The following is a 21878-nucleotide window of genomic DNA, read 5'->3' as shown; positions in this document are numbered from 1 at the left end:
ACTTGTTTAGCATCTTTATCTCGGAATATATTCCGAACTACGTTGGCTTGATCCTCTCCCACGAGGTACGTAGTGCAGCTTGGGATCTTTATCCCAAGTCCAGCCAAACTTTGTAAATCTTTTTAAAACTTATTTTTTAAAAAGCTCTTCCTCTAGAGTTAGGGGTATGTCCTAGGTAGAGTGTTTTGGTGGTTGTGTGTTTGCTTTAGAGTTAGGAGTTTGTCCTAGAGTTATAGGAACGCCTCCGTCTGGTCAATTGGCGATTCACATTGCTGATTGATGACTAGGTCTAGGTTGCGTTAGTGATCCTATTATTTTTTTTATGACACACGGCCTAGGTACACATAAGTTGTAGGAACCACTTGCATTAACTTAGGGCTAACCTGCATTTAGTTAGGGCATATAAGGTGTCTTAAAATCCACAATCCACTGGAACATAAATAATCGTGCAAAAACCTTTAATAACTAATCTGGTCTTTTAGGTCGAGTCTAGGATAGAGGTTTAGATGTCTTACGCATCATAGTTTAGAATAGGTGCAAAGTACTACGTCCCTCTGATTCTTGTGGAGGCGGGGATACGTAGGCGGCTTGGATGAATATCAGACCATCCAAGAGTCGAGGAAATCGTTTAGAGTTTAGGATTTGTTGTGTTGTGTTGTGTGTGGTATCAAGTTATATTGCATGTTTTGTTGTGTTTTCTTACTTTTCTGTACAGACCTTATACTTTTAGGTGTAGCATGCATGTGTTTGCCCACCAGAACTTAGACACCCATTAGGCATGTCACTCATAACCTAGCAATGCTTAGGTAACACACTTCTTTTATTTATTTTCTGTGTACTTATTGTTTCTATTGTCAGGAAATGCATGCTTAGGTAAACGACTCATGATGATTTTTCCCATTTCATATGATTTTCGCCAAAACTCTTCAAGGTTAATAACAAATGGCATAAGAGACCAAGTGCTTGCACTTGGACGAATTGGAGGTGCTCTTCAGACCTTCTCCATTCATAATCAGGCACGAGCCCATATATATTTCTGGTTATCCATGGTATACAGAGCATATTTGTTTTTGGGGTTCCATGGCCTATCCATGGATGGCGACTCTGAGTTATTTAATTTATGTCTTGAATCTGGACTTGTTCCCGAATCAAGAGGTATCTCATTTATCGCCACTCATGCTATGCTATGAGGGTGGCATCCGTTTCAAGAGTTCCTTGGTAGAGCTCTCCTTCACACGTGGATGATCCAAGAGGCCGCTGGGGGCTCGTCCCCCCACCTCTCTCTCGGATCAGGGTCCACATGCTGACGACTCTGCTGGGGAGTTTTTGGAACATTGCCTAACTCTGTTAAAAATGCCATTTTAATTAATTTTGGAGAAATTTGCGCTAAAATCAAGTAAAATGGGAACCTTTTCGTTAGAAGCCAGGGGCACCAAATAGGTGCGTAAATAAAACAAGGGTTCACACACCACTCTCATTCATGCATATATTATATGTTTTGTGTTACTTTTTCCTATGTTTTGTTGTAGATATACTTTCAGATTACTTTCGGAGAGATACTATAAGTAGGAACCGTGAGGGCTATACCCGCCTTCTAGTGCCACCGCACCAGTAGTATCTCAACACCTGGACACCTTGTGTGTAAAATGGATATAGTTCATATGCTGGGCGATAGTCACAACGTACAAGTAACTATGCACCCGGCCAGGTGGACCTCGCAGCCTTACTCTTTCTATATATTGCATTGTCTATTTGTTTGCATATAGGGACAAACATGTGTTGCTTACACATGTGGAGCCTAGAGTCAGGGGCCTTGTCATATTTATAGACTAGGGTAGCTCACTTTATGTGGTTACAGATGCAGTCCTAGTAACTCACCAGTCTGTCATGAGTCAAGACCTCCTTGACTCCGCTATATTAGACTAGGGATGGTGCCCCTGGTTAGGGTGTATATATGTATATTTACCTATTTATATTGATTATTAGTTTAGGACATTCATATTTAATGAGGTTTCCCTATCTAATTCAAATCAATTATATCAATTCAATTCTCAGATTTAGACCTAGCCTGTGGCTCTTTCTTTGCCGCTCTTGTGGCTATGATCTATCTTTTGATCCATTGATGATAAATTCGATCGACTCGGACCTACTCATCTTGTGAGGCTTCTTTGTCTAAGTTTACCTTTGATATCAGTTCATTTCTCAAGATTTGGACCTGGTTAGTGGCTTCTATTTTGACACTCTTATGGCCATGGTCAATATTTTATTTCGTTGATGATAAATTCAGCCTTTGTATTTCTTGATTATTAGACTAGGACCTACTTCTTAGTAGGAACTTCTTGTCTAAGTTGATCAAATATACTCATCCATCATGCAGATTTTAGATCTGGTCCTTGACCCTACTTTGTCATTATTATGGCCATGGTCTATCATCCATTGACTATCCATTTTATCCGAGTTTATCATTTATCCTTGGATCATATCGAGATCATTGATGGAAAAGTTCAATCCTGCTTGTATCCTACCTGTATCCTACCTGTATCCTTTGAGTGTATGATTTATTGTCAATAGATTTCCTTTCGTAACTCAATATTTAGGGTTGACCCTATTCTTATCCTATTTACCTCCTTTGATTACCAGGTGAACCATGAAGTCTAATGATAAATTGAAGAAGTGGATGGATGATGAAAGAAGGTATCGCCTTGTAGAAAACCATGCTGGCCATAACCTTAATACACTCCAAAACCTACCCTACATCAAAGTAGACTGGAATTTCCTCAATGCGGCCATCGAATTTTGGCAACCCAATCTTCACGTATTTCGTTTTGGCATGCAAGAAATGTGTCCAATCATTGAAGACTGGTGTCATTTGTTGGGCTATGATTGCAAGGGTCCCCTAGTCAAACTTGAATCTAAATTGGGTTACAATACTAGTTTCGAAAAACTGTTTCCCACATCACCTAAGCTTGTCAATTTCTTTCTAAATAATAAGGGTTTGTCAGTTCCCCAACTGGACAATGTCTTTTTTTATTTGGGAAAGTACACTCGAGAGCATCAAACCAGTCGCATTCATACCCTAGTTCTTTGTGTTTATGCCAGGTGGCTTTTTTCACCAGGGCGACAATACTTCCCCTACACTCTTAGATTTTGTTGACCAAATCTCTCGAGGAAGTAATCCAGTGCCAACTATCCTCGCTGAAACTCTTAATGGATTGGACGATATTGCTAATAAAGTTTCTACTTCTTTCAAAGGTTCTCCAGTCCTTTTATATATCTGGCTTTGTTTGAAACTTCGAATCTTCATACCTCCAACACACCATGAAATCATTTTATCCAAGCAAAGGTCGTGGGAACATAAGACCTTCAAATTTACCAAATCAGAGTGGACTGATTCGTTAAGTTCCCGTCAAGATGACCAGATTACCTGGAGGTTCTTCCTTGGTCACTGGGGAATAATCAGAACCCAAGCCAGTAGGAGTGTTCAGTTTCTTGGTTTAGAAAAAACTTCTTTCTATCTCCCAGACCGTATCTTCCGTCAATATGGAGGACTCCAGACTGAATGTCCATGTTTAGGTTTTAAAACAGAGTATTACCGTCCGACACCAGTCTGTCCCCTTGAAAAATATAATCATCATCTTGCCAAAAGCATTTGTGAAGATTGGGTGCGTAAATCTGATGATCTTTTGCATTGTATACGAGATAGAACTCCTAGAGGGATAATTGAGCAACAACACCTGGAGGAGGAGTTCACGCAGGAGTGACTCCGAATTATTATCAATGGTTGATTGAGGGCATCGAAAATCGCAAGCCTAAGAGGGCCAGACTAGAGGAAAAAGATGATTGAGAATCTTCATCTATCTTATGTTCTAAGCATCTTGTTGTTCAGAATTTTATTGTTATGACCATGCTATCCTTTATTTTACCAGTTTGTCTTTGTAATCAAACCAAGATGTTATCAATGAAAAGTGTGTTTCTGTTTCTTTTTATTTCTATTTGATCAGAATACCAATTATCAATGTTTTTAATCTAGTGTTTGTACTTCCATCTCAGGATTCTGACGTTGAGCAATCATAGCTCCCAAAAAAACCACAATTTCAAAACCAACCTGGTCCCGACAGTCTTCTGATTCCAGGCTGAGTAGACAATCCTCGTCGCCTATTTCATTTACTTCTCCAGCGTTACCTTTGTCTCATTTTCAAGAAATACTTTCACCTATCCAACCCAAGTCTCAATGGCAGATTCCACTGATCCTATGGTAGCCATACAGGAGATGCTAAGAAACCTTACTCGTGACATGGCGAGTATGAAGGAAGAAATGACTCATATGAAAAACCAAATTAGAGACAAGGCCTCTACTTCCAGAGGACCAACAGCTCATCAACCTCCTCGGGCCGCGTCTCTAGATTTAAATAGGCCAACTGTTTCACCATTAGAGATTGATTTGGATGACGAACAGTATGCAGAAGAATACTGTACACTCAAAGTCAACAAGGAGAAGGAAATGTATGAAAAATTTGAGAGAGAAATGTCTAAGAAGTTCGGGAAATTGGCTTAAGAGATGGAACACATGAAAGTTCAGGGCCCGAAGAAATTTGACATCTCTGAGTTGATGATCTCTTCTGCAGTCGTTTTACCACCTAACTTCAAAGTCTCAGATTATGATAAATATGACGGGACCGGATGTCCTCGGAACCATATGAGGTAGTTTATCATTCTTTCGCAGCAATATGACCTAAATCGTGAAAAGATGACCCAGCTATTTCTTATTTCTTTGGTAGGGATAGCAAAGAAATGGTTCCTAAGGCTGAAACCGGATGAGGTTAGGACCATGGAAGACATCTCTGATCAGCTTATAGAGCAATTTTCAATGGAGGAAGGGATAGAGGTTACGAAGAGAGACCTCAAGCAGTTGAAACAATGTCCTCAAGAGACCTTTACCTCATTTATCAGGCGCTGGAGGCGCAAATCTGCCCAATTAAATCAGAGGCTATCGGAAAAGGATCAGAAAAAGTTGGTGGTCAAAAGTCTGTCTACTCAATATTTCCATTTCATGGTGCCACAACATTAACCTAATTTTGACCATTTAATTCAAACGGGAACGCAGACTGAGGATGCCATAGGCAAAGGTTTGTGGGCAAGACCATCACCATCTGATGTCAGAGAAGGCAAAAGGCCGATGGTTATACAGAAGGAAGTGAATAGTGTGAATTATGTCAAACCAGTGGCGAGAACAGTAACTGAGGTGTCAAGACCGGCAGAGAAACAGGCGCCTAAACAATTTGATCCGCTTCCTTATCCCTACCCTGTTATTCTAAAGAAATTGATTAGGGATAAGAAGATAAAACTTCCTGATATTAGGCCAGTACCAGATCCATTGCCTAAATATTGGAGATTAGACCAATACTGCGAATATCACTGGAATTCGGGTCATCTGACAAAACAATGCTTAGCTCTGAAGTATGCCATTCAAAAAATGATAGATAATAAGGATTTGGAAGTTGAGCGACCAAATACTACTCAAAACCCTCTCCCAAATCATCGTGCTATTCCTTTGCCCATTACCAATGCTATTTTTGTCAATGAGCCTCTTCTTGACCCTTCAACCCTTATTTGTGCCATAACATCCAATAAATCCTATGTACTGAGGTTGGATGATGAGGAGATCAAAGAATTGACGAAGGAGAAGCCTTATGTCCTTTCCCTAACTGATGGTGACTTTGTAGAGTCTTCTTCTCGACCTTATGTTCTCTATTGTTAAGATGTTGAGGAAGAGCAAATGAACAAAGCACCATATGTTTTGAGACTCGAAGATGATGATTTGTTATTCCTCGATGACCAGTGTGATGAGCTTCAACACGTCACGAGGGGTGGTCGTGTATTCAAGCCTCCAGAATTGAGTGCAGAGAATCCAACAGAGATAGCAAGGGCTGCAGTGAATCAGAGGCAGAATAAGCCTGTTACAGAGGAGGAAGATGAGAGCTTATAAAACAATTAAAGAAGACTCAGGCGAATATTTCTGTATGGGGTCATGTCTTCATCAAAGCATAGAAAGTTGGTTCTTCGAGAACTTAACGCCACTCAAGTCTCTGTCGATACCACTTCGGATGAGTTGGTGAGCTTAGTTGCCATGGCAAAGGCGTCGAGGACCTTATCTTTTACAGATGAGGACCTGACTCCTGAGGGTCGAGACCATACTAAACCCCTCAAGATTACAGTCATTTGCAACAAGAAGAAGGTTCCAGAGGTATTAGTAGACAATGGGTCTGCTCTGAATGTTTGTCCATTGAGTACAGCAACTACCCTTGGATTCGGGCCAGGGAATTTTGTCCCTTCTGAGCAAGGCATTCTAGCCTATGATGGAACCCGTCGTGATGTCATTGGGACATTGGTCACGAAAATCCAAATAGGTTGCGAGGAATTTGAAATAGAATTCCAAGTCCTTAATATTAAGGCATCATTTCTGTTACTGCTTGGTCATCCATGGTTGCACAAAGTTGGGGTTGTACCATCCACTCTACATCAGAAGTTAAAGTTTATTCGAAATAATAGGGTAGTCATTGTGAAAGGCGATCCTGATTTAGAGATAGGCCAGATTTCCCAGGAGTTGGTTTTTGGCAAAGAAGACGATATAAGCTTAACTGGTTTTTCACTAGAGGTGACTGCTATTACTATTGAGGAAGCGATGAATGAAGAGATCTTCTTCCTAAGTAGCACTAATTCCAAAGTTGTCAAGATGATTCACAAACAAGGGTATATACCAGGTGCCGAGTTGGGCAAATATCATCAAGGTATGACTGAGTCCCCAGTGTTCAAGACTTTCAATGGCCTGTTTGGGCTAGGATATAAGCCTACTCAGAAAGAGATCAGAGAAATGAAGTGCTACATGCTTAAATGAGCCGAGTGTCGTCGCCGTGGCTTAGACTTACCTATGGGACCTTTGAATTTGACAATGAATGGCCATTTTCGCAAGGAGGGAGCAGATGTTCCATTCTGCGGTTTCACTGAGGCCTGGGTTGATGAGTCGACTGGGCAAATGTTACCAGGGTTTGAAATTTTCTTCTACCTCGAGCTAGCAGATGATGAGCTAGTAAGAGTACAGATCACAGAGGCAGAGACAGATTGGGCTGACTGCATGTTGTTAGAATTTATGAACTCACTTTTTGAGGACGGGTCACAGACTGTGGTCATTATTGATATTAGACCCCACATATCTGATCACCCTGGCAGAGGGACCTTTGACTAACTGGACCTCTCAGGTCCTACCTCAAGTTACATTTCAGTATAGTCATACTTCTCCAAAAGAGTCTGTTATGTCTAAGTATGAGTCTGTTTACAAGTTAGATACAGAGTCTGTCATTTCTAACTCTTCTTTTGATGCACGTACTGTAGAGGTTACGTCAATTCTTGGAGTTGGTGATGTGTCTCATACTAGTGAGGTCGAGTCTGAAGACATTTCTGCTAATGTACTTGATGTTTCACATGTACATATTTCTGAGTGTGTTGACACTGATGTCAACATGTCTGTTTCTGAGTTTGTAAATACTATTCCGGAGTCTGTAAAGCCTGATGTGGGCTATTCATCATCTAATGTATTCAATTCAACTTTTAATGAAATAAAAGACTCTTCATTGTACTTTCCTGTTTATATTTCTTTTATTGAATCTGCTTTAAAATCTGATAATAATAATAACAATCAAGACTCCCCCTTTGACGAGGATGCCGACGAAACTCCCCTTGAAATCAAACATATGATTCAACAGGAGGAGAGTCGCAGAGCAAAACCACTCGAAGAGAAAGTTGAGACCGTGAATATAGGTGATGAAACCTTGATTCGGGAAATAAGGATTGGCAAAACTTTATCTTCTGAAGAGCGCGAAGAATTAATCGCCTTATTTAAAGAGTTCAAGGAGGTTTTTGCTTAGTCTTATGATGACATGCCAGGATTGAATGAAGATATTATTCAACATCGATTACCTTTAATCCCTGGCATCAAGCCAAAGAAGCAGAAACTCTGAAAACTCAAGACAGAATGGGAGTTGAAAGTTTATGAAGAAGTCGAGAAACTTCTAGAAGTGAAATTCATCCAAGTGGTTGAATACCCTGAATGGCTCACTAATATAGTATCGGTGCCCAAAAAGGATGGGAAGGTTCAAATGTGTGTTGATTTACGGGACCTAAACAAGGCAAGTCCAAAAGACGATTTTCCATTGCCGAATATTGATCTCCTGATGGATAATACAGCTGGACATGCACTTTTATCCTTTATGGATGGGTTCTCAGGCTACAATCAGATTAAGATGGCGCTCGAGGACATGATGAAAACAACGTTCATTACTCAGTGGGGTACATATTGCTATAGAGTAATGCCGTTTGGTTTGAAGAATGCTGGCGCTACATATCAGAGGACTGCAACTACTCTTCTTCATGATATGATTCACAAAGAGGTTGAAGTCTATGTAGATGATATGATTGTAAAGGCGAAGACTCGACCAGAACACACAATTGTCTTGAGAAAATTCTTCAAGAGAATCAGGAAATATCAGCTTCGTTTGAATCCAAACAAGTGTATATTTGGAGTTACATTAGGGAAACTCCTAGGATTTATGGTCAGTGAAAGAGGAATTGAGGTTGATCCTCAAAAGATCAAGGCAATCTAGGAAATGGAACCGCCTAAGACAGAAAAGCAGATCAGAGGTTTCCTTGGGAAAGTTCAATACTTGAGGAGGTTCATATCTCAACTAACAATGACATGTGAACCAATTTTCAAGCTTTTGAAGAAGAATTCTCCAAAGAAGTGGAATGATGAATGTCAGGAAGCGTTTGAAAAAGTTAAGCAGTGTTTATCTTTGTCTCATGTCCTATCAACCGTCATTCCGAGCCAGTCCTTGTTGTTGTATTTGTCGATCACAGATACGACAATGGGTTGTATGCTTGCTCAGAAAGATCCAGAGTCTAAGCGGGAAAAGCCTATTTATTACATCAGTAAGAAGATGCTAGAATATGAGATAAAGTACTCCATTTTGGAAAAGACTTGTCTAGCATTGGTTTGGGCGGGCCCAAAGGCTTAGACATTATCTGTTGTCGAACAAGGTTCTTTTACTTTCACGGATGGATCCATTGAAGTACTTGTTTGAGAAACCCGCCCTTACAGGAAGAACCGCAAGATGGTTGTTATTATTATCTGAGTTTGACATCACTTATGTCACTCAGAAATCAATTAAAGGACGGGTTATAGTTGAGCAGCTGGCTGATTCTCCTATAGAGGAGAATGCTTTTCTGAAAACTGAGTTTCCTGATGAAGAGATTATGGATATTGAAGAAGAAACTCCAAGTACCAAGTGGTTAATGTATTTTGACAGAGCAGTCAATAACCAGGGTCAAGGAGTAGGTGCAGTTTTGATATCTCCAAAGAAAGAGTATATATGCCTATATCCATCAAACTGCAGTTTGAGTGCACAAACAACATGGCAGAATATGAAGCCTGTATAGCAGGACTTGAGGCAGCTTTAGCTCTTCAAGTTCAAGACATAAATGTGTTTGGGGACTCAATGCTCATTATTTGTCAAATCAATGGGCAATGGAAAACTCGAGAGGATAAATTGATCCCTTATAATACATATTTGGAATCTCTGGTTAAAAAATTTAAGAATATCATTTTTACTCACTTGTCAAGAACCATGAACCATTTTCTGATGCTTTAGCTACTTTGGCTTCAATGCTAGACATCTCTGCAACTATGGAGGTTCAGCCTTTAGCTGTCAGATTACAGTGGGCTCCTGCACATGTGAATGTGATAGAAATATTGGCGAGATGTCCGGATGGGAAACCATGGTATACGGATATCAAGAACTTCATTTCTGGCAAGGGGAACCCTCCTGAAGCTTCAAGCAAAGAGAGAAAAACTTTTCAGAGGCTAGCTACCAACTTCATCATTTGTGGTGAAGAGCTGTATAGGCGATCTTTTGATGAAATACAACTCTTATGTGTTGATGAGGACCAAGCTGCAGAGCTTATTGAGCAAACTCATGAGGGAGTTTGTGGACCGCATATGAATGGAAAAATGTTATCTAGAAAGATTTTGAGACTTGGATTTTACTAGCCCACAGTGGAAGCAGACTGCTTTGCCTTTGTGAAGAAATGTCATAAGTGCCAAGTTTATGCGAATCTTATTCATGTCCCTCCGTCAGAGTTGCATTCTTTGACTTCACCATGGCCGTTCTCAGTATGGGAAATAGACATCATTGGAAAGATTTATCCAAGATCCTCAAGCGGACATGAGTACATTTTGGTAGCTATTGACTATTTTACGAAGTGGATAGAGGCTGCATCATATGCTTCCATAACTTCAAACACAGTTGTGAAGTTTATCCGTACAAACATTATATGTAGATACGGAGTGCCTCATGAGCTGATTTCTGAGAATAGATCTCATTTCAAGTCATCTCCTTACAGACCTCAAACTAATTGAGCTTTAGAGGCAGCGAACAAGAATATCAAAGTCATTATCAGTAAGATGACTAAGACTTACAAGGACTGGTCGAACAAGTTGCCATATGCCTTGTGGGCTTATCGGACATCGATCAGGTTTTCAACAGGTGTAACTCTGTATTCTTTAGTGTATGGAATGGAAGCAGCCCTCCCTGTTGAGCGGAGAATCCCATCCTTGAGAGTGATGGTGGAAGCTGACTTGCCAGAGTCTGAATGGGCAAAAGCCAAATACCATGACCTGCAGATGATAGATGAAAAAGGTTGAGAGCCTTGTATCATATCCACGGGTATCAGAGAAGAATCCAAAGGGCATTCAATAAGAAAGTCAAGGTCTGAGACTTGAAACCAGGAGATCTCGTCTTAAAATCTTATAGAACGCCGGTATTTGATCCTCGAGGGAAATTCAAGCCAAACTGGTCTGGTCCTTACATCGTCGATGAAGTCCTGCCTGGAAAAGCCGTAAAACTCCTCGATGAAAATGGAGAGAAATTAAATAAACTTACAAACTTGGATCAACTCAAGAAGTATTACACTTAAGTACATTAGAAGGCCATCCTTGATCGATTTGAACTTTGAGCGAACAACCTACATGTTTAAAACTGTTTGCAAACCCTTTGGGCCTATAAAAAAAAACTTGTTTTCTTTGATAAACCCAAACTATGGGCATTTTTTTTAGTAAAAAAAAGAGTAGTTTGAACTACGTTATGAGGGCGAACTATGCAGACCTGATTCCCATTTTCTTCAGGGATACGTAGGCAGTCTGGAGGGTCCAGACTCGGTCAAAATACATGCAACCAAACCAAGGTTTACCCTACTTGAACCTAAGCCTACCTGAAAGTCATTTTGGTATATTTAGGCCCAGGTTTGTAGAGAAACCAAAATAATAAAAAAATGATGGAGTCTTAGACCCGCTAGACTGAAAACCTGCAAGGGCGGTCTAGGCAAAAGTTAGGGTCATTCACCAGCTAAGCGAAAAACCCGAAAGGGCAACTTAGGCAAAAATCAGGGTGCAGAGCCTACTGGATGGAAAATCTGCAAGGGCAGACAGTCCAGGTAAAATATAAGGCATACGGTCCGCCAAATCGAAAACCTAGAAAGGCGATTTGGTCATGGCAGTGACTTCATGCAGAGATGACAGAACTTCAAAGAGCCAGCTAAACTTTCATTTTTTTCTTTGGCATCACTCCAATGTTTGAGTAAGCGCGAGCAAAGCTTCCTTTGGTCCTCTTTGAGTTAAGGAGGTTGAAACTAAGCAATCCAAAGGGATAATAACCATGACGGAAATACCGAAAAGAGGAATGAAGTACCTGTAAACACGGTATTCAAAAGAATCTAAGAGTGGTAGAGCATTTTTCTTTTATCATTTTGTAAATATTTTCGCCAATAACTCCGTGATTTGGAGTTTGGTCTTTTCTTTCACCATTTGAAAGATTTTAACAAAAAAAATGTTTTCGTCAATGGCTCTATGATTTGGAGATTGGTCTTTTCTTTCACCATTTTGAAAGATTTGAAAAATATTTTCGCTAATGACTTCGTGATTTGGAGTTTGGCAGTTTCTCTCATCATTTGAGAAGGTTTCAAGAGGAAATCGTCAATGGCTCGGTGATTTGGAGTTTGACAGTTTCTCTCATCATTTGAAAGGGTTTTAAGAAGAAATTGGTAGTCGCTCCTTGTGTTTGGAGTCTGATTATTTCATCATCCATTTGAAAGATTTTAAAAGAGGTTTTAAGAGGAGATTGTCAATCACTCCGTGTGTTTGGAGTCTGGTTATTTCTTCATTCATTTGAAAGGTTTTCAAAAGAAGGGAATTTCTGATGAAAAAGCTCCGCAAATTTGGAGTCCGGGCATTTTTCAACTCATTTGAAAATGATTTCTTCTTAAAAGAATTTCCAGTGAGGCAACTCCGCATGTTTGGACTCTGGGTTTTTCTGTAACCATGAAGAGTTTTTAGAAGTAAGAAACTACCAGTGAAATTGAGCTCCGTATGTTTGGAGTCTGGTCTTTTCTTCTTCGCTCGTGACAATTTACAGTGAAATGCCAAATTTGGGCCTGTCTAATTGTCACTTCGCAATGTACCGCTACCTACTGAGATTGGGAGTCAGGTATATCAGTGTGGCTTTATATGGAACCCTTTTCACAGGATCATATCAATCTTGGATGACCCGCTACCTCGAAAGTGAGGAGTCAGGATTATCTGGATGGCTAAACAGACGAATTTTTAGCAATGGTCTGTGTAGTTATCGCCCTTTTGTTTTGAGGTAGTTTTGACGACTGACCAAGCGATATTTGGTCTGATCGTTAGGACTTGCTCATCCTTTTTAATGATATCATTTTGGCAATGGACTAAGTGATATTTGGTCTGATTGTCAGCAAAAACCCATATTCATCGATACAAGTGTGTGTTTGTAGTGTGATTCTATTCTTTGAATGATTCGTTTTGTGTTTTACTAGACTTTTGGTTTAACAGTAAAAAAAAAGGAGAAGTGTTTTGTGCATGTTCATTTTCAATAAAAGTTCTTGTTAACTGTTGTGGATTACACAGTTAAGGTATTAGAGAGAGGCTATCTCATTTTAGATATTATTGTTGGTGAATCATGATTAGAGAGAGGCTATCTCATTTTAGATGTAATGGTTGTCATGTTAAGAGTCGGTGAGAGGCTATCTCTCAATGTTTGAAAATTTTGAGTCTTATTACAAAGTCATTTTGCTGTTTTATCTTTGTAAATACCATTTTAGAACCCAAAGACCCAAAAATTTGTTTTATTTTGCGTTCGGGTCAGCCAAAATGTGTTGTCTGTTCAACTTTGACATTCGCGCGACAAGCACACTCTGCCAAAGAGGGGCATCTGTAGACACCCCATTTTGACCGGACCCTTGTTCGCCATGTTTGTGCAAAAGCCTACCAAACCAGTGAATTAAGACCCTAAATTTCACCCCAAGCTAGCTTAGGGTCCCACCAAGGTCCCTGCAAAATTTCGTTGAAATCCGAGCACGTTTGCCAAACGAACGAGTCGAGATGGTGTCCGTTGTGCAAATCAGAATGGGGTGAAATATCCTGGAAGGTGAAGAATTGAAATCCTAATCGAACACGATTCCTTGTGCGCCTATCAATTTTTTTCGCGCATTGGCACGCTTATCAAGAATGGTAGTTCAAATATCAGCCCCCCAGCTTTGCCTATAAATAGCAGCTTAACCCTTGTTTTACACTGATTAGATTTTTCCCCAAAAAATTAGAGAGAGAGAGAGAGAGAGAGAACGAGAGAGAAAAACCAAAAATCTCAAAACCCTAACCGTCCTTCATCTTTTATTCTCTGATCAAACGTCGGTCAATACTCCGGCAAGATCGCGATCTCCAGCTAACCTCCGGCTGATATCTCCTTACTCATTCTTCATATAAATCTCTGTTTTTCTCACTTTGTTTCTTTATTTTCTTGATAAAACTCTTCCTTTTCTGTCATTTTCCCCAAATTCTAAACCGAAACCCTAACCCTAGAGTCATCTCTTCCGATCATTTTCTGATCATTCTTCGAAGCTTTAAAATAGAGCAGACTAAACTCATAACTCAAGGTCCAGAAGTTTGAAGCTCATATTTGAGTTTCATAGCCATAACTCAGGTGATCTCCATCGGATTCAGCTATCTTCTTGAAGGTTCCATCGAGAAGAAGAGTGATCAAAGTATTACAGCACATTTTCCATAATAGCTGATTAGCAGAAGAGTGAGTAAAGAGAGCAAGGAATGCAGGTTTGGATCTAAGAAGTTCCCTCCATCAGTTGAGAGTTTCAATATCTTCAAAGGTTCAGGTATTTTATTTTTTATTTAGATTTCATAGCGTTTTATTGTTGAGCTGATATGCATGATATAAGTTAGACATATTTTTGGGAGTTTTGTTGATTTTGATTGAGTACTAGTCATATACCTGTGTATGATCTTTGTTAGCCTATCTCTTTGGTCTGTGTTAGAATAGTTGTAAATTTTGTAAGATCATAAAGATAGCTTGTTTGAGATTCTTTTTCTTTTTTATTTAATTGGCTTAAAATTCTCAAAATATCTGGTAAGAGTTAAATCATAATGCTCGCTAATGTCTTCTTTAAATATAAACTTTAAGGTATTTTGTGAAAATGCTTCAGGAAAATAAGGATAGATTTGAGAACATAAATATGTGTTAGAACGACATGATAATTCTGTGTGTGTCTTATAGTAGTAATTTTAATGGTTCATCTAGTGCCGATTTGCTGTTTGTATTTTTGCATGAGATTTTTCATGGAATTTCATTTATATGAAATACCTTAATGACAATATCTTGGATGCATTAAGCTATAGTAAAATATTTGTTGTCCAATTTGATTATGTTAATTTCTCACAGTTGATGTTTATCCACTCTCTCTAGAACCTTCATCTTGTTTTGTGGTAGCTGGAATAGTGCAGAATAATACACACATGTCACATCTTTAAATTTATGGTCATATACACATCCCTTCTTATTACATTTATTATTCAGGCAAAATAAATTTATAGAGCCAAATTGTTTTGAGCTCAAAAGTAGGAATCTAAGAGAGCCAATCTTCTTCTTTTCCCTTTGTATGTTTTGGATATTGAAACATTTTCAGAGTTCAAATTAATTTTCCTAAATGGATTTGTGAATCAGAATAATTCTTACATAATTGTGAAGATATTTTTGTTGACACCATTGAGTGACTGAAAAGATTTTTATAGAAATATTAATAGAAAAGTAAGCTTAGTTTTCAAAAGAGTTGAACATGTGAGCCTTCAAATTTGATTCCATCATATAGTTCTGAAAAGCTACATGAATTCCATTACCTTGAATTTCTTCAGTTTTTATATGATGAGTGGCAATGGGGAAAGTATCTATCTATATGCATAGCTCAAGGCTAAGGGTTTATTAAATTCTATTGCTTTACATTAGTTTTGGCTTAAATATTTTGAGTTTTGAACACTAAAGAGTAGAAATACGCTTACTCTTTAAAAGTATTTGCATAGCACAAAGGTGAAGCTATAATGTCTTAAATGCATTAAACACCTTTGACAACTGGTTTCAATTTCAATTTTGGCTTTGTTCATTATTTGTTGATTTCTAAGATCGCCTTGTTTCATTGACTGAGTTGCATTTAATTGTGGTGTCAAAATGTGATTTTGTAAATGTCAGTGTTGTTCATTATTTGTTGATTTCTAAGATTGTCTTGTTTCATTGACTGAGTTGCATTTAATTGTGGTGTCAAAATGTGATTTTGTAAATGTCAGGGTTTTGTGCTCAGCATTTGTATAGTATTCACTGCGTTTTGAATGCCCATACCATTGTAGCTTTTTTTTTTTTTGTTTAGTTCACAAGAGATTTCATGAGGAACTGAAGGGAGTTTGTGATAGCTCATTGGAAATTAAAGATGGGTTACAATTTTTGAAAGAAGGTTGTAATAATTTCATCTCTTCAAGGTTGTTATAGGTAGGGGTGGTTATTCAGTTATAACCGAACCGAAATAACCGAAATTTGATAACCGAAATAATTTCGGTTATCAAATTTCGGTAACCGAAACCGAACCGAAATTTTAAAAAACCGAACCGAAACCGAACCGATTAAAAATTCGGTTATTCGGTTATAACCGAATAAACCGAATAATCGAATAGTGGGAGAAAAAGAGGAAAAAAAGCAAAATCTTTGTTTCGATCGGAGGGCTAGGATGATCCAATCGAAATGATTTTTTGAGCACAACCTAATTAAGTTGTAATCAATCAAATGGACGGTTTCGATCATCCTTTGGAGTGCCCATATCACATCTTTTTTTGAAAAAATAATGGTTTTTATCATTAATTCGGTTATTTCGGTTAACCGAATTTTTTTTGGGAGATAACAGAAACCGAAACCTAATAACCGAATTGCCAAAAAAAAAAACCGAAACCGAACCAAAATGGAAAAAAACCGAACCGAACCGACCGAACCAATTCGGTTCGGTTATTCGGTTTTAACCGAATAATGAACACCCCTAGTTATAGGGGTTGATAATATATACCTAAATCTATTAATGTGTTTTAATATAGGTACTATTTTTGTAAATGTTTTCAAAATTAGATAAAGACCGCCCTTTCACCACCTTGATATTGGCAGCCCACACATCTGTTGACATTGTATAAAATAAATTTTGTTGATTAGCATATAGTAATCTTAGGGGATTGATTCAGTGGTAAGGGACATAATTAATTAATGCTTATATTATAATGCTGAAATTATTTCCTTTAAGCAATAACCTTATAACCATAACTTGATGATGATGCTCATCTGTAATTTTATTTCACATTTAAATGGGTAACTGCAAACGTACAATATTTCCATCATCCAAATTAATAGAAGTTATGTCAAATACAAAGAATGCTTTCGAATTTATAAAATAATAAATTCATATAAAAAAAAGCAGTTAGAGATGAACTTGTTTGTGATGATGAACTCACTTCTGCGCAGGTCATTTAATTAGATGTAATATAATTTGTGTGATTTTATTTTTTATTTTTTAAATCTGGTAAGTGAACAGATAAGTGTTAGATGTGTATGGCGTATGAGTGTTTTCAAAGGATGAAGCCAATACAGTTATGATATACGTATTTTGTATTAACTTGTTGACTTTTGCTTAGTCATTTGAATATTACATTTATCCACACATATTTTTATAAATGCATAGCTTGAGTATGATTGTAAAATTGTATTGATATCAGTCGCTATATGTCCAATATTTTGTAGTTTTGTTATATTTATCTTGCTCTACCATTTGTATCTATATAGAGATCATAAGATTAGAATAATATTCACTTATGGGTTTTATCATTTGCTTCAGTACATGCTCTGTCATGTTTTGATCAATTTATGAGTGCATTTTATTTCGATAAGTGGCACTTGATAGGCGAAAGGCGTTATCCCAAGCCCATTATTAGGGGAATAGCTTAGTCTATATTGCGTTCTTCTTTATTTTCTTTTCTTTTAGGAGATTCTCTAAGTTTTTTAGACAACCCTCTATTATAGTATAGGGCTCGCTCAGTCTCATTATCTTGCTTGCCTTCTTCTTTTGGAGAAAGATTTTGTCTCATTTGTTTTAGGGGTGTAACCTCCTTTAGACATGTTTTATCTGATTGGCGTTTCACTTGTTTGTGATCATGCTAGTTTAGTTGTTTGTGATCATGCTGGTGTACCTGTTTGTGAGCACGCTAGTTTACTTGTTTGTGAATCACACATGTTTACTTGTTTTGCATCTTTATCTCGGAATATATTCCGAACTACGTTGGCTTGATCCTTTCCCACGAGGTACGTAGTGCAACTTGGGATCTTTATCCCAAGTCCAGCCAAACTTTGTAAATCTTTTAAAAACTTATTTTTCAAAAAGCTCTTCCTCTAGAGTTAGGAGGATGTCCTAGGTAGAGTATTTTGGTGGTTGTGTGTTTGCTTTAGAGTTAGGAATTTGTCCTAGAGTTATAGGAATGCCTCCGTCTGGTCAGTTGGAGATTCACATTGCTAATTAATGACTAGGTCTAGGATGCGTTTAGTGATCCTATTATTTTCCGTAGGACACACGGCCTAGGTACACATAGGTTGTAGGAACCACTTGCATTAGCTTAGGGCTAACCTGCATTTTGTTAGGGCATATAAGGTATCCTAAAATCCACAATCCACTGGAATATAAATAATCGTGGAAAAACCTTTAATAACTAGTCCGGTCTTTTAGGTCGAGTCTAAGATAGAGGTCTAGATGTCTTAGGCATTATAGTTTAGAATAGGTGCGAAGAACTACGTCCCTCTGATTCTTGTGAAGGCGGGGATACGTAGGCGGCTTGGATGAATATCAGACCATCCAAGAGTCGAGGAAATCGTTCAGAGTTTAGGATTTGTTGTGTTGTGTCGTGTGTGGTATCAAGTTATATTGCATGTTTTGTTGTGTTTTCTTACTTTCCTATACATATCTTATACTTTTAGCTGTAGCATGCATGTGTTTTCCCACCAGAACTTAGACACCCATTCGGCATGTCAGTCAAAACCTAGCAATGCTTAGGTGACACACTTCTTTTATTTATTTTCTGTGTACTTATTATTTCTATTCTCAAGAAATGCATGCCTAGGTAGACGACTGATGATGATTTTTCCCATTTCATATGATTTTTGCCAAAACTCTTCAAGGTTAATAACAAATGGCATAAGAGACCAAGTGCTTGCACTTGGACGAATTGGAGGTGCTCTTCAGACCTTCTCCATTCATAATCAGGCACGAGCCCATATATATTTCTGGTTATCCATGGTATACAGAGCATATATGTTTTTGGGGTTCCATGGCCTATCCATGGATGGCGACTCTGAGTTATTTTAGGTATGTCTTGAATCTGGACTTGTTCCCGAATCAAGAGGTATCTCATTTATTGCCACTCGTGTTATGCTATGAGGGTGGCATCCGTTTCAAGAGTTCCTTTGTAGAGCTCTCCTTCACACGTGGATGATCCAAGAGGCCGCTGGGGGCTCGTCTCCCACCTCTCTCTCGGATCGGGGTCCACAAAAACCATAGCCTAAAAACACACAAATGGCACTTCTTTTACCCAACTTATGTCGCTCTTTTGTCGGAAGAAGTACAAAACACGTGGAGCGAAACACACGTTGTTAAGAGTAGTCAAGAAGAGAATCGTAAAAATGTTCAGAAAGGGATACGCCAGCAATGATGGATGAGGGTATCCGATTAATAAGGTAGACTGAAATTTGAACAGCTTCTCCCCAGAATTTACGAAGGACAGAAGATGAGATAAGTAATGTTCAGGGAGTCTCAATAATATGACGATGCTTGTGTTTCGCTATACCATTTTGTTCAGGTGTATCAATACAAGACAACTGGAGAAGAGTGCCCTCATTTTTTAGAAATATATGAAATGAAGCTGACATGTACTCTCCACCAGAGTCGGAAAGAAAAACTTTAATAGATTTGGAAAACTAAGTTTGTACCATAGTAGCAAATTCAATATAAACACGTAAAAATTCAGAACGATACTACAACAGATAAAGCCAAGTATAACGGGAATAGTCATTGACAAAAATAACATAGTACTTACTACCCCCATGGAAGAGACATTAGTGCGTCCCCAAACATCAGAGTGTATTAAGTCAAATGGAGATTGGGAAATAGAGGTACTTCTAGAAAATGGCAATGCTGGTTGTTTAGCCAGTTTACAATTGACGCAACATAATTCTTTTTCTGCCTGTACTGGTCCTAACAACCTAGTATTGATCATATAACGAAGACGAGGTGCAGAAACATGACCCAATCGAGAATGCCATAACATGAAAGAAGAAGATCCTGGAGTGGACGCAGCTATGAGCGATGGACGAAGAGTAGGAGGAATACGAAGTGCGTCCAATCGAAATAATCGACCTACTTTACTGCTTGTCCCAACTTGCTTCCTCGTCAAGTGATCCTGCACAACACATCCAGAAGAGGAAAAGATAACATCAAAACCATGATCACATAACTGACCTATAGAAATTAGATTCATTGGCAATTGGGGAACAAGAAGAATGTCAGGCAAAGAAAGCATGGAAGAGGATTCAATCATTCCAATGTGACTAGCAGTAATAGTGGATCCATCAGCTGTATGAATAACAGGAAAGTAATGGGCTGAGGGTTTTGGAATGAATCCATATCAAAGGTCATGTGATGAGAAGCACCAGAATAAGAAAACCAACTATTTGAATATATACCTGAGGGTACCGAGAGGGCAGAGAAGGTAAGACTGATATTACCAATATGTGAGATAGCTTGCTGAATCATCTCCTGTACAAGATTTGTTGTAAGATGGCCATGAGGTGCAGAAGGGTTAGATGGAGCTTTGTCAGGTAAAGCCAGAGCGAGAGCTGCAACATGTCGAGAATTAGAAGCAGCAGCAAAGCAAGTAGTTCCCTTCTTCTTATTGCGCATATTATTGGAAGTGGGTAAAGGACAATTCTTAACCATATGTCCATATTCTTTACAATAAATGCATTGAATATTAGACATATCTTGATATCCCCGGGAGGATTTGCCCTTCGAGGAGTTGCCTTTGGGATAAGAAGGGACAGCAAAGAATGAAGTTGGATTAGGAAAGAGACCTTTACGAGTTTCCTCAACAAGTAACTCAGATAAGGCAGTATCAATAGTTGGGAGGGGCGAGCGATGAAGAATAGTAAGACGAATTGTCTCAAAATCATCCTAAAGTGCCATTAGAAATTGTACCAATCGCATTTCTTCGCGATAGTTATACCCCAATTTGGCATCAGCTGTCCATTTAGGTTCCATAAGAGCCAATTCATCCCATATTATAGACATTTGACAATGAAATTATAAAACAGATTGCCCCTTATGATGTCTAAGTAAACGAAGATCTTGTTCTAACTTATATTTCCGAGCAAAATCATATTGCACATACCGGCGAGACAGAAAATCCCATACATCTTTGGCAGTTTCAAATCTGCCAAACTACATACTAATGGATGGAACAACAGTGTTGGCGATCCATGTAACAATTTTATTGTTGTTTATTTCCCAATCATCAAATTTGGGATCATTTCCTCATATAACATATTGCCTTGTATTCTTGTTGCCTTGTATTCTTGTTGCCTTGTATTGCTTGTTGCTGGTTTTCCACATTCCATCTTTAGATTATTTCTTAGTTAGGCTAATATTCTATTTATTTGATTTTCCCTAATCAAGGGATTCTATGATTGTAATATCTATAAATTCCTCCTTAGGTTATAAATTCCACATATTATATTGCATAAAACAGGGGATATTATATGGAATTTGTGATCCTTTGTTAGAAGATCTAAACAATTCATTTGTTCGGCCTCAATGTAAATATGTATGTCCCAAAAATCATCTCTATTGGATGATCCTAGCCCTCCAATCTGTTGACGGACGACATCATCTATAATTCTCTACCTATCGAAAGGGATAGGATCGCCCTATGGAGATGATTTTTGGGACAAGGCCTATCTACATTGGGGCCCACCAAATGAACGGTTTGGATCTTCGAATAAAGTGGGCCCAAGTGACTTTTTCTTGAAATATACATTATATGATGTTCGTTCATAGGCGTAGGCATTTTTTTGTTAATACAATGGGCATATTGTTCAAAGATCTAAACAAGCAAAATGATATATTAGCCCCCTTTTCTTTCATAGGCCACCCTTTTTTATGGTAAAAAGCGTAGTCATAAACACAAAAGAGGGGGTGGCCCAAGGAAGAAAAGGGGTCAAATATGTCACTTCCCCTACCATTCAGTTGCTGGCCCCACCAAATGTTGACATTAAAAGAGTGGCGAGAGTGTGTGATAGTTGTGTGAGAGAATGTTGAGGGTAATTTTGTTATTTTAAAAATATTAA

Source organism: Tasmannia lanceolata, unplaced genomic scaffold, assembly GCF_043159265.1.
Source record: "Tasmannia lanceolata isolate RefF3 unplaced genomic scaffold, GAP_Taslan_0.1 ptg000044l, whole genome shotgun sequence".
NCBI classification, from domain to species: domain Eukaryota; kingdom Viridiplantae; phylum Streptophyta; class Magnoliopsida; order Canellales; family Winteraceae; genus Tasmannia; species Tasmannia lanceolata.
This window is presented reverse-complemented; position numbering follows the sequence as displayed.